General features: G+C 42.7%; 1 pseudogene; it reads right to left on the reverse strand.

Moving 5' to 3' along the window:
- Positions 1-329: 329 nt before the first annotated feature.
- LOC122554036 lies at positions 330-10,310 on the reverse strand (annotated as a pseudogene).
- Positions 10,311-13,814: the final 3,504 nt, after the last annotated feature.

Genomic DNA, 13,814 nt, shown 5'->3' on the forward strand with positions numbered 1-13,814 from the left:
AATCAAGAACACCAAGTTCAAAACTCGTGGTCTACCCTTGACATAAAATGGGCATTGTCAGATTTTGTAACAGAGGGATTTAAGATGGATAAGGTACTTGGCGGAATCCTGCAATGAGTGAGCTTTACTCTGTCTCTGAACCAGTGTGTATCTGAGCAGGGAACATTAACTGCACAAGACACTCGTCCTCGACCTGTTAATAATCCACTTTAATTACACAGATGGAATGTAAGTCAGAGTGAGAAACAATTAATTCAATATTTAACTCAATTGGAGGAAAGAAAACTTTTATTACTTCTGTTGAATTATTAAATGCAACTTTGAGATTTTCATTGAAATGAATTAACAATGTCCATCAGTGCAAGTGAAATGTTTACGAAACTCGGTTTACCGCTGGATTTATCGACTGTACTGTTGATGATCTTCAATGGAATCGCTTCATGTCCCACCACACAGAAGTAAGAAGCACCGCTGGCCCACTCCTCCGCTGTAATGGATAACAGGCTGTAGATGAAGAAGGAGGTGTTGTCACTCTCCGCCATCACCTCGGTGTTCTTGTAGTTACTGGGATTCACCGGCTTGTCATTGTTTGTCCACTTGACGAAGATCGCTCGGGGGTAGAAACCTCTCACTAAACAGGTGAGGGAGAGAAACCTCTGAGCGGAGATTTCTTCTGTTGGTGGCAGGAGGACCGACACTGATGGCTCCAGCGGATTAATCACTGCAGAATATTGGAGACAAATAGAAATCAACCAAAAAAAATCCTGAACCAATATCACAATTTCACTAAATATTAAAATACACCATGTTTAATTTGGGATTTGTTCACTTTCATTTTCTAAAGGAGCAGAATGTTCCCCTTTTTCTTCAGTAAAAAAATGTAAAGTTTAATGTGAAAGTTGCCTCCATGTCTCCAGCCCACAACAAGGGCATTCTGTCCAATTGTCATTGCTGATGGTGACGTCACAACCCAGACTTCTTCTCACCTTATCTGACTTAATCAGAATACAATATCCTTTGGTCCATCTTTTTCTTAAGCAGCTACTTAGCTGTCCTGCCTTCAGATGCATCATTAATGCTCCCAACGGTGTTTGTTCATTACCAATCAAAGCCTGCCATTGATGTAACTGGATCTGGATTACACATGGGACCCTGTGTGCTTTAATCTCACCGCTCACCTTTCTCCTTGTGGATGGAGTCGGCAGATTCTGATTTTTACACCACACATTCAAAAGTAACGCCACTCAGCCAGGCTTCAGTGGAAATGTCTAATTTGCTGATCACGCTGTCGGGATTCTGTCCAGGCTGCTCAGCAATCTCTGATTTCAGAGGTTTCCTTTCTTGTTTCCAGGTCACGTTAACTCCAGAAGGAAGACTGGACACAACGCAGGTTAACGTCACCGTCACCTCCAGTAAGACTTGTTCTACTGGCGGGTGGGAGGATTTTAACGGTGTTAGGGTGGCACTTGGTATCTTCTATGAAACAAAACTCAAAGTCAATGAAAAATGACCCTTTATGATTCACGCAGGTTAACGTCACCGTCACCTCCAGTAAGACTTGTTCTACTGGCGGGTGGGAGGATTTTAACGGTGTTAGGTGGCACTCGGTATCTTCTATGAAACAAAACTCAAAGTCAATGAAAAATGACCCTTTATGATTCAAACACCCAATTTTCAGATTACTTCTTCACTGGGTAAAGACACCACCTTCAAAATGGCAACTCGAACCATTGCTGAAACGATGCTTACTATTGTTGATGTATTTTGATTTGTGAAACATTTGTGATTACCTATAACATACCCTATTTAATTATTCCGAAAGACCACTGGCTTTGTAACAAGTGAAACCTGGGAAAAAAAGTAAAATCATCGAAGATACCATCATGTAACCTTTCTTTCAGAGTCTGTCTCTCACTTAAGACCATCTATTGATACTTGTGACAAGAGTAACATGAATATAATGAGTTCATTTCCATGTTCATAACCCTTAGGTGCAAATGCTGCTGGTCACGCTGACTGCCAAATCACATCCCAAATTTTGGACAAATTATAATAAACAATAATAATTCTCTTTGCAGAGTCCTAAAGGATTACAGGAGCGGTGAACAGCCATGGAAATTCTGTCCATTATATTTAATGATCAAAAATACTTTGCGTTATTGGTGTGATGTCATTCTCTAATTTATGTAATTGTTCCTCGTGGGCTGTGTTTTGAGTAGATCTGAAAACAAGACATTGAGTACAGCATTGGATAACGAGAAGGACACCCATCTCCTTAAGTCTTTCCCTCCATTCAGTTAGTTCATGACTGGTCTGTACTTTCACTATATTTGCCAAGCTGCATTTTAAAATTTCTTCATAAAGCAGGGGAGAAAACCAAACAAACAAAAGCGTCTTAAGTTAATCTACAAACGCGATGGAAATGTGCACTAATTTTACAGTGCACTCACTGTGTAAACATCACCACCCGAAACCAGTCTAAATCAGCCTGTCTCGAGTTCCTCGTTCATTCATCCCTATTGTAGCGTTCTTCCCAGAATTTATTCTCCTGAATCATCCACTAATTACAGAGAGCATTTTAAAGAACTCAGTGAGATCACGTTTATCCCAGTTCATCAAATGTGATACCCACTTGGTCTGTGGTCTGATCCCATAAATGAAGTTAAAGAGCTCAGTACCAGATAAAAATCGATGTCGTACAATGTCCAAGGCCAACAGTTCATTCCTGAGCAGGGAATGAAGCATTGAACACATTTTGATTTATTTTCAAGTAAGGGTCGCTGCATATTTTAACCACGTCATTTTGAGATGACAACATCATAAGATAGAGGATCAGATTCAGGCTGTTCAGCCAATCCAGAGTTTAGATCAGAATGATGCTGGAAAAACACAGCAGGTCAGGCAGCATCCGACGAGCAGGAAAATCGACGTTTCGGGCTAAAGCCATTCTACTGTCTTCTCCCCGTACCAAACAAGAGCCGATCTATCTCTGGCTTGAATACACACAATGGCCTGGCCTCCACAGCCGGCTGCAGCAACAAGTTCCACATCCTCATCACCGTCTGGCTGAAGAAATTCCTCCCCATCTCAGTTCTAAACGGTGCTCCTTTGACCCCGAGACTGTGCCCTTGGATCCTCGTCTCGCCTACCAATCAAAACATCTATTCCGTGTTCACTCGATCTCAGTCTCTCAGTATTTTCTATGTTTCAATCAGATATCTATCCAATATCTCCCCTCCACCCCCAAACCTATCCTTGAAGCGGCTACCAGGCAAGGGTTCAGCACTCTGAATGCCTTTCCCAGCATGGTCAGGCAACAAACTACTTAACAAAGCTCATTGTCTATATATCTATCTTCAACAGAGAGGAAACATGCTTTTCTGACTTGCCAAAAGGTTGAGTCATGAGCAATGCGAATGTAACACTTAAACTGAAATGAGATACGTGGCATTTTGGGAAATGAGAAGCTGTACTGTGCTGTTTACTACGCCTGATAAATTAGTGTGTTTGATTCACATCAGAGTTCACAATGATTTGTAGCTCTCTTAGTTTGTGTCTCTTACCGTGGAGTGCGGTGATGTTTTTACTTTGAATGTTCTCGCCATGAGTGACCTGGCAGGTATAGACCGCGCTGTTGAACCATTCACCATAAGGGACCATCAGTCGACTCGTCACCGAGAAGTTCCCGTTTGCCTCACACACGGGAGATGTGAAGAAGCCAGAATCCAAGGGTCGGCCATTTTTTAACCAAATCACGGAGATTGACTTCGGATGGAAATCGATGATTGAACAGACGACGGTTGCAAACTTGCTGCTTGCGATTTCTGGAGCTCACAGTTCGGAGAAGAGTTGGTTGGAGAATACCTGGATCTTTCGGAAACACATCGCATAAATTATCTGACGAATTTCAGAACAAATTCAATCAGTTCTCAAATATTAAGGTTTCTTGTGGTTAATGGATATAACAATCATAATTGTGCAAAGTGCTGGAGAAGCTGGGATCCACACAGAAACATCAGCAGGACAATGTGAAAGGGTAAAATTATAGGATACAGCAAGGGAGTCAAGGAGGCAGAGAAACTATAGGCTGGTTATATCAGAAGGGAGATGCAACGTTGGATGGTATTCGTTTTAAAAACAGAGTCTGATGAACAAGGCAGAAATTACCAGCATAAATGAGGAAATGATGCGGTTGCTATCACGGAGACATATTGAGAGCGGAGCAGGAGTGGCTATTCAATATTCCAGGATTTAGTGCCTTCAGGCGAGACAGGGAAAGATGGAAAAGGATGGGGCCGGGGGTGTGCCGTACAAAATGTTGCGTCTGTCGCAATTCTGACAAGAGTATGTTAGGCTGTAAAGAGAAATGAAATCATGGATATCTCCTCGAACAAAGGCAAATGGACAGTACTTCAAAACCAAAATACAGCAAACATTACAACTGGGAGAGCACGATAGATCTTACTATATTGTCCAAAAGACCAAATGCAAATACATGGGCAAATTTCAGTGACACGTAAATTAAATAGGGGAATGAGAAAAGAGGTTTTTAATTTCATCAGCATCGGCTTGGATATTCATGTTGTCAAAAATTTAGAGGGAGCACAATTCAGAAAATGCCCCCAGGAGAATATTTTAACAAAGTATGTGTTTAATACTGAGAATTTTAATCTAGACCTTGCAAGAGAGGGGTGAACCTTAGGGAATGAAATCGACCCAGTGGGTAAAACATCAATGGTGGAGCACTTTGGAGACAGTGATCGTAAATCAGTTGGATTTCAGATTGTACTGCAAAGGAATAGAAATTGGCCCCAAGTTCTGAAAAGGGGAAGGGTAATTTTAGTAAGATCAGGCAATGACTTGACCAGAGTGGACTGGAAGCTGACACTTCTTGGTAAATCTGAGTCAGAGCAGTGTGACACATTTAAGAAAGAGATAGGAAATTCACAGGGAGGACATTTCCCAGGAAGTCACTGCGTGGGACCAAGAATGCAGCGGGCTCTGGACACCAAAGGGCATGGAGGGTTAGATAAAGAGAAACAAGGGAGGCTTTCGGTCTATACTGAAATCTCAAAACAATAGAAATTAGTATGGAGTACAGAACGTGCAAGGGGGAGTTTGAAAGACAAAAGAATTAGAAGAGCAAAAGGGACCATGAGAAAATAATAGCAGTCAAAATAAAGGAAAATATTTTTAAAAGTTACAGGTTCATTCATAATAAAAGAATTATTCGGGAAACAGTAATGCCCATTAAGTGTTATTATTGGAGTGGAACCGGAGGATTAGGTTGTGGTCGAAACGAATGTGTTGTGTCAGTGTTCACTAGTAAGACGGACAATGTGGGGACAGAAATCATGGAGGAGTGTTGTGATGTACTTCCAGAAATTAGGACACATGACGTGATGTTCTGTGTTGCCTTGCTGGATGAAAAGTGGTTATATTTCCTGGGCAGATTGAAAGTATACCAAGCTGTTGAGCGATGCAAAGGATGAAATAATTGGGTCACTGACAATAATTTAGTATTACTGTCTGGCCACAGCAGTTGTGTCAAGTGAGTGTAGATCAGCCAACGTTGCAATGTTATGCAGGACGAAGGAAGGGATAAACAATGAAACCACAGATCTGTCAAGCTAGTCTTAGTGGTAGGGAAAATATTGAGAAGCGGAATTTGGAAGATCAATCAACAATTGATTGAGAAGAAGTCATGTCTAATAATTTGATGGCAGTTTTCAGAGAGATAACTCGATGTCCAGATGATAGCAATAATTAGAGCCAATGGGATCCGAGTTAATTTGACAGAATGGATCCAGAACTGGCTGAGTGATGGAAGCAGGGGATAATGGTCAGAGGTTGTCTGCGTGACTGGAAATCTATGTCTCGTTGTGTTCTGCAGGTATTGATGTTGATTTCCTTGCTATTTCTTTTATATACCAATGATTGAAACTCCGATGTAGGAAGGTTAACCAGTAAATTCACAGATGAAAGGAAAATTGTCGTGTTGGTAAGTCATGACCATAATAGCTTTAGTTTGCAGGAGGATATACAAGGGTTGGTTATATGTGAAGAGAAGTTGCAAATGGAAATCGTTCTGGATAAATGTAAGATGATGTAATTTGGCAGAAGGAAACTGCGAGGTATTACGTTTTGAATGGTGGAACCCTGGAAAGGACGGACGATCTTTGGTGTACGTATGCACCGATCTCCTGTAGTACTGTGTATTCTGGATAAAGAGGCTAAGACGGTGTGGAGGATATTTGCTTTTATTAGCCAAGATATTGACAATGAAGTGTGGGGAGATGATACTGGAACTTAATTAAACACTGGTTAGGCCATACTGAAGCGTTGTGTGCATGTTATTGAAGGGATGTGATTACAATGAAGACAGCATTGATGAGATTCGCCAGGATTTTGCCTGCGTTAGAGGGGTTTAGTTATGAACTAGATTAGATAGACGGGGGACGGGGAGTTCTTTGGAGTAGAGAAGAATTAGGGAGCAGATGGTTGTGATGTCGATGCCAAAATTAATTCCACACAGGGTAAACTGGATGAAACCTTTCCCCTTGAAGGAGAGATCAATGCCTCAGGGGCACAGGGTGAAGGTAAGGCCAGGAGGTTTAGGAGGATCTCAGGGAAATACAAAATCAAACAGAGGGTGGTGTGAGTCTGGAGCTCAGTGCCAATAAGTCATGTACAGACTGAGCTGCTCATAATAAGTATGAAGCATTTAGGTGCATACTTGCAAAGGCAAGTCACATCAGGCACTGGATCAAATGCCGCCCCATGAGACTGGAATAGTTAGGTGGCTGTTATTTATAGACGTGGACTAGATGTACCAAAGTGCTTTTTCCTGTGCTGTATAAGGTGATTATTTGAAAACTGTTATAAATAATGACTTATTCATGTTAATCCGAGATGGTCTGTTTATCTCAGTTCACACAACATGTACCTGGACATGGCCCTTCTTTGGTCTTGTGTGACCCGCTGTGTTGAAACTCACAGTAGATTTTGCTAGGGCAACCTACCGCTGACTCGGGCAGGGTTAACTGGCTGCTCAGGGTGTAGGTTCCCTTCTTGTTTCTCACTGATGGTTAAGTCTTCAATCCAGTCGTGATCAGCTCCCCACCTTTCTTCCAGGTTACCTTGGTGACATCAGGTGAATATTCTATTGCCAAACAACCAAAGATCAGAACCGGTGTTGTGCTCCTGACAGGAGGAGACCAGGCCATAAAGCGAGGGGGGAGACGGTGTCTCTACAATAGAATGACCAATTGAGCATGTTAGTTTCTGTTAATTTGACCTTGTCAGTTGCTGAAATGTATTCTCAGATGTAAATGTTTGACAGTATGCTCCCGCTGAAGTCGACAGCATAACTGGAGTTTGTTTTTGTTTCCTACCAGTTGCTGATCATGATCATTGGTTCCCTTTTCAGAAACATGCCCTCGACCTTGAACATTACCATGTAGTTTAGGAAGAAGAACATCCTGATACCACCCCAGTAACTGTTTGAAGATCTCACCAACTGACACTTTCACTGGATTGCAAGTGAAGAGCAGAGAGGTTTCACAAAATACAAACCAAGGAAATGCAGATTCATCGAAATTCTACAGTGTGTGCAAAAAGGCCATTTGGCTCAACAAGTCCACACCCACCCTTTGAAAGTTAACGGATTCAGACCAATTCCCCTACACTATTACTCTACATTTACCCCTGACTAATGCACATAACCTCCCAATCCCTGAACACAATATTTGCAATTCCCCCAGCTTACATATCTTTGGACAGTGCGAGGAAACGCACACAGACATGGGGAGCAAGTTCCAACTCCACACAGACAGTCACCCAAGGTTGGAATCGAACCCGAGCCCCTAGTACTGTGAGGCAGCAGCGCTAACCACGGAACTTACAGAATCACACTTAGTTCTGTGATTAGTTTTTCCCCTCTCCATGGCTATTTTAAAATTAAAAAATCGATGATCACTGGTCCCAAAGTATGAATTGACGGTCACCTCTCTCACCTCTCCTGACCTATTCCTTAAGAGTGCGTCAAGGTTTGCCCCTTCCTGGTTAGGACCCTCTATATACTGCTTGAGGAAACTTTCCTGACGCATTTAATGGATTCTGTCCCATCAAATCCCTTAACGCTCTGCCAGTCCCAGTCTGTGTTATAAAAATTAAAACGCCTGTTATAACAACCCTACTGTTCCTGCAAGTATCTCCACTCTCTGTACATATTCTTGTTCCTCTAATTCCTGTTGACTATTTGGGGAACTGCAGTACAACCAAATAATGTCACCATCCCCTTCTTATTTCTTAGTTCAACCCACAAGCCCTCCCTAGTTGATCCTTTTGTTATTTTATCTCTGATCATTGCTATGACACACCCCTTAATCAGAAAAGCAACTCCTCTCCCCTCCTTCCACCATTCCTTTCCCTCATAATGCACCTTTCCCTAGTACATTAAGCTGTCAGTTATATCCATCCCTCAACCATGTTTGTGTATTATCGATACTATCCCAGTCCGACGTATCTATCCATGCCCTGAGTTCATCGGCCTAATCTGTCAGCTCTTTGGAATTAAAATAAATGCAATTTAATCCAACAGGCATTCCTTGCTCTCTGTTGTGTTCAAGCCTGACCTGTCTCTTCAACGTACTATTTCTGTATCTCCTTCCAGCCTTTCACTTGCCTCCTTGCTCTTGAGGATACCACGTCCCCACCCACCATTCTTATTTAAACCCTCCCTTGTAGCACTAGTAAAGCTGGCTGCGAAGATATTTGTTCCCCCTCCCCATTGCTTGTGCGACCAATCCCTCTTGAGAAAGTCAACTTTGTCACAGAAAAGATCCCAATGATCTAAAATTCTGAATCCCTCCCCTTGCACCAATATTTTAGACAGGTATTTATATGCTCTTTCCTCGTATTCTTAACTTCACTAGCTCATGACACTGGAAGTAATCAGGAGATTACCACTGTCGAGGTAATTATACATTGAAGAATTGATTGTCTGTTAAGCCTTTCATCTGTTAGAATACAGTGATAGTTTCACTTCTTTCATGTGTAAGCCACACAACCTTTTTATTAAAGTTGCATTCTCGGGTTAGCTGTTAACAGTGGTGATAGCTAAACAATATGTTGAAGTTGTTAGCCCCCTGTGTTCTCTGTCTATGACCTGATGTTTAGATTGATTCTAATCTAAAAAGTGAGATAACAGAGTTTTACATAAATTCATACAGTTTTTGAGCTCAGAGTTTTACATGAATTAGTGCAGTTTTTGAGCAAAGTACAATGTAACTCTGCAAGTACAAATTAACCCCACAAATATATGTGTTCATGAGGGTCTTTGTCTGTCTGTGTGTGTCTGTCTGTCTGTGGTGTGGGTTGTGAGTGTGAGAAAGTGTGTGTGTGTGTGTATGTGTGTATAGTGAGTGCAGAGTGTCTTAAGTCTGTGAGGGGGTGCATGTATGAATGTGAGAGTGTATGAGTCCATAAGGGTGTGTGTGGGTGTCTGTGTGCGCGTCTGTGTGTACCTGTGTCCGTGTGTATCTGAGAGTGTGTGTGTGTGTAGGAATATCTATGTGTGTTTGTGTAGTGCAATGATGATCATCTGTAATGTGGCATGAACGCGAGGTCCTAGTTGAGGCCCTCCTTATGGGTACCAAACTTAGCTATCAGCCTCTGCTCGGGCACATTTCTCTGCTCCCTGTCCCGAAGTCCACCTTGGAGGATGGTCACCCGAAGGTACGAGGCTAAATGTCCCGGACCTTCTTTATTCTTACCGGCTGTGCCCCAGAGCCAGTTGTGCTGGAAGTAACCTAACAACTGCTCTTTTCCCCTGAACAATCATTTCCCAACACCGCGCCCCCTCCGAAATCAGTATCCAGAATGGTATACTTGTTTTCAAAGGGAATGGCCGCAGAGGAATTCTGGACACTCTGTCTACTCCCTTTGCCATTCCTGGTGGTCGTCCATCAACTCACTGCCTGGAACACGACAGGGAGCAGGGAATGCCTTTTGGATTAAATTGTGTGTACTTAAATGCAACAGGGCGGACAGGTAAGGCTAACGAACTCAGGGACTGGATATTTACATGGGACTGCGATACGTCAATCATTACAGAAACATGGCTAAGGGAGGGATTTGGATGTGACCACCTCACGAATGTTCTTTTCTATTAAGTTCTCAGTGTGTCGGATGATCCTGAATGCGTCAATCTCCAGTTCCCAAATACGGACTCCGACGAGCTGCAGCTGTGTGCACGTCCCACATGTGTAGTCATCAGAGACAGTGGAAATCTCCGTGAGCTCCGACATCCCACAAGGGTAATATGTGACTGCCCTAACTAACATCTCAACTGCAGTAAGACTGGACTCATAGAGTCATAGAAATGTACAGCACGGAAACAGACCCTGAGTTCCAACTTGTCCATGCCAACCAGATAGCCCAACGAATTAAAAGAACTTTATTTGAGCTTGCCAGTACATTTGGCTGAACTGTTGCTTGCTATAGCCTCTCGAAGCAAAGTATTACTACCTACTCTGCTACTAAACGAATGTCTATCGACCACTGGACATTAAGGTTTGGTTATGGAAATGGGAGAACCACTACAGTGATGTTGTATTTGGGCCTTAAACACTCCTTCCGCCAGGCCCATGGCGATTTGTTCTTCAGTGCAAGTCACAGCTTGACCTTGGAGGGTGGCTGTCTGAGGTCTTCCTTCTGGTAGTGCTGACTGCGCAGATACAAATCTTCACCCCTCCAGTCAATCCGTGATGTCACAGTCCTCTGGTACTTTATGTCTAATAGTACTGCATTTATGAATTCCTTGAATCTCTTGATTGCATTCCAAACTGTTTCTCTCTCCGGAGGGAGAGAGATTGATGTTCCAGTGAATACAGGCTGTTGGAAAAAGTTTAACATTAGACATAAGAATGACAGTATGCACATCCGCTCGCTGAGTCTGCTTTACCATTCAATTGGAGTATATTTATTCTGATAATCTTGCATTTTCCTGCATTTTCCACACAACCGTTGTTTAAAAAAAACATGTCCAGTTCAGCCTTGAAGATTTTGTCGTCTAAACTCAACAGCCTGCACAATTTTCTACAATTGTTTCCCTCCCACTGATGTGAGACATTGTAGTTTTTAATCCCATGGCTTTTTTTCGAGCACTCTGTGTGGAAGTTGAACCTACATTCGATGTCGTCCTGTTGAATCACACCACCTCTGTTGCCAGAGACAAAACAAAAAAAAAACAAAGTTAAAAGCCTGAAATCTGCTCCCTCATCTTCCACACGGTCTAAGATATAGTTCATCCAGGTCTTGGGATTTGCGCAATTTTCATCCTGCATCAACTTTCAATTCTTCTCAGCTTCTGTATCAATTTGCTCAAGGATCAAACTGTCAGGAACTGACAGTGAATCCAGGAGGTGCTTCTCCAAAGTGAAGACCAATATGTAGTACGTGTTTAACATATTCTCTGGTTCTGTGCACAGGCTGCCTCCTCGGTCCCTAATACTCCCTATTCTTTCTCTTGTTACCCTCTAACCCTTAATAAACCGATAAAATGTCTTTAGATTCTTTAAAGTATTGCCCGCTAATGTTTTTATCACCCCCTTTTTGCTCGTTTATTTATATAATTGAGTTTGGCCCTACACGATGTTTTCTCTTCTGGGTATTCCATTGATCTGCTCACTTTATTGCTCCTTTAAGCTTCTCTTTCATTTTTAATTCTGTTCTGAATATTTGTAGACAACCAAAGTTCTCTGGGATTGTTTTCCTAAATTTTATCTTTGGCATAAGATGTCGCAGTGATACCCTCATCAATTCCATTTTGAGCATGTAATCCCCCCCCCCCCACCACTTAGATGCTGTTCTGCTACAGTTTCACCCAGACGTAACAGTACTGTGGCTAGACCCGATCCTTTTTTTTATATGTATAGTAACTGCCTCCCCATTCCAAAAACCTCTTATTTTTAAGACTTTTGTTTCGGTCTTTTCCTTAACAAAATCACAATGCGTGATATCATGGTCACTGGTCCTGTAATTCTCTCCCAATCCTGCCTGCAAATACCACATTGGGTACCAGCACTGAACCGCCCATTGTTGTATCTTCTACATGTTAATAAAAAAAGCTCTCTTGAATAGATTCCAAGGCATCATTCCCCCCTTAAACTGTTATCACTGATCTAATGAAGGTTTGAAATTGAAATGTCTGAATATAATGATATTGTTTTTACACACCTCAATAAACTGGTTATATATCTGCTAACATATCTTATTTCATTTGGTGGTCTATAATATATCCACAGCAGGGTGTCTGGCATTGTTTTGATCCTATGCTCTATCCTCAAAACGACACTTGAAGATCCTTCCAAAATATCACCCGCCTTATTAATAATGCAACACCACCTCCTCTTTTATCCAGCCCCCCCTCCCCCGTGCTGCCTATAATTCTTATATCACAGGATTGAAAATGTGTTGCTGGAACAGCGCAGCAGGTCAGGCAGCATCCAGGGAACAGGAATCCTGAAGAAGGGCTTATGCCCGAAACGTCGATTCTCCTGTTCCCTGGATGCTGCCTGACCTGCTGCGCTGTTCTAGCAACACATTTTCAGCTCTGATCTCCAGCATCTGCAGACCTCACTTTCTCCTCGAAGATTTATATCACAGGATGTCGAGGTTTCAGCTCTGAACTCTGTCACACACATCTCTGTGATGGCAAAAATGTCACACTCCCCCATGTCACCTCGTTCCCTTATGACCTCTGTCTGTCCAAAACTATTCCCACCATTAAGGTAAAGGACATCATGACTGGAATACTCTGTAACTCGGAGTTCTTCAGTCATCTAGATTTGATTACTTACAGTGCGGAAACAGGCCCGTCGGCCCAACAAGTCCACACCGACCCGTCACCCTCACATTACCCCTTCACCTAACACTACAGGCAGTTTAGCATGCCCAATTCACCTCACCTGCACATATTTGGACTGTGGGAGGAAACCCACGCAGACAGGCGGAGAATGCACAAACTCCACCCAGTCAGTTGCCTGAGTCTGGAATTGAACCCGGGTCTCTACCGCTGTGAGGTAGCGTGCTAGCCACTATGCCACCGTGGTTACCCAGCTGCCTTTCTATGAAACAAAACTGTAAGTCTGGGACTGAATAATATTAGTTGAATTGTAATTTATTTTTTAACAAACGTATTCATTAAATGAAACTTCCCAGAACTGAACATTCAGCTACACATACGATGAATTCCTGCTGACTAATTCCCTGGTCAGTGTGCAGAGGGGACAGCCCTCAGTAATGGAGAGAGTCAGGACTGCAGATCCTGGTGATCAGAGTCAAAAGGTGTGGTGTCCTTCCAGCACAACGCGTCAGACAGCATCCGAGGAGCAGTAGAGTGAAAGCTTTCGACATTAACCCTTCATCAGGAAGGCATTGGTGCCTTCAGAATTTTTCCATTCCATGAATCATGGGATATTTGGAACCGTACTTGCTCAGGAGGGAAGCATTCAATGTAGCCCTAAAATGGAAAGTAGTCAATCAGTTGGTTGGACAAGGAATAGCCGAAGTGAGGTGAAGTCCATATGTAAGGATAGATAAATCCCCTGGGCCAGACAGGAAACAAGCGAGATTACTACAGGAAGTGAGGGAAGAGATTGCTATGCCTTTGGCGATGATCTTTGCGTGCCCACTGTCCACTGAAGTACTGCTAGATGGTTGGAGCATGGCACATGGTTTCCCTTGTATCTGGAAAGGGGACAGGGATGCCTCTAGGAATTACAGGCCAGTCAGTATTGGGCAATGTATCG

This window comes from Chiloscyllium plagiosum, chromosome 10 (genome assembly GCF_004010195.1).
Source record: "Chiloscyllium plagiosum isolate BGI_BamShark_2017 chromosome 10, ASM401019v2, whole genome shotgun sequence".
Classification (NCBI taxonomy): domain Eukaryota; kingdom Metazoa; phylum Chordata; class Chondrichthyes; order Orectolobiformes; family Hemiscylliidae; genus Chiloscyllium; species Chiloscyllium plagiosum.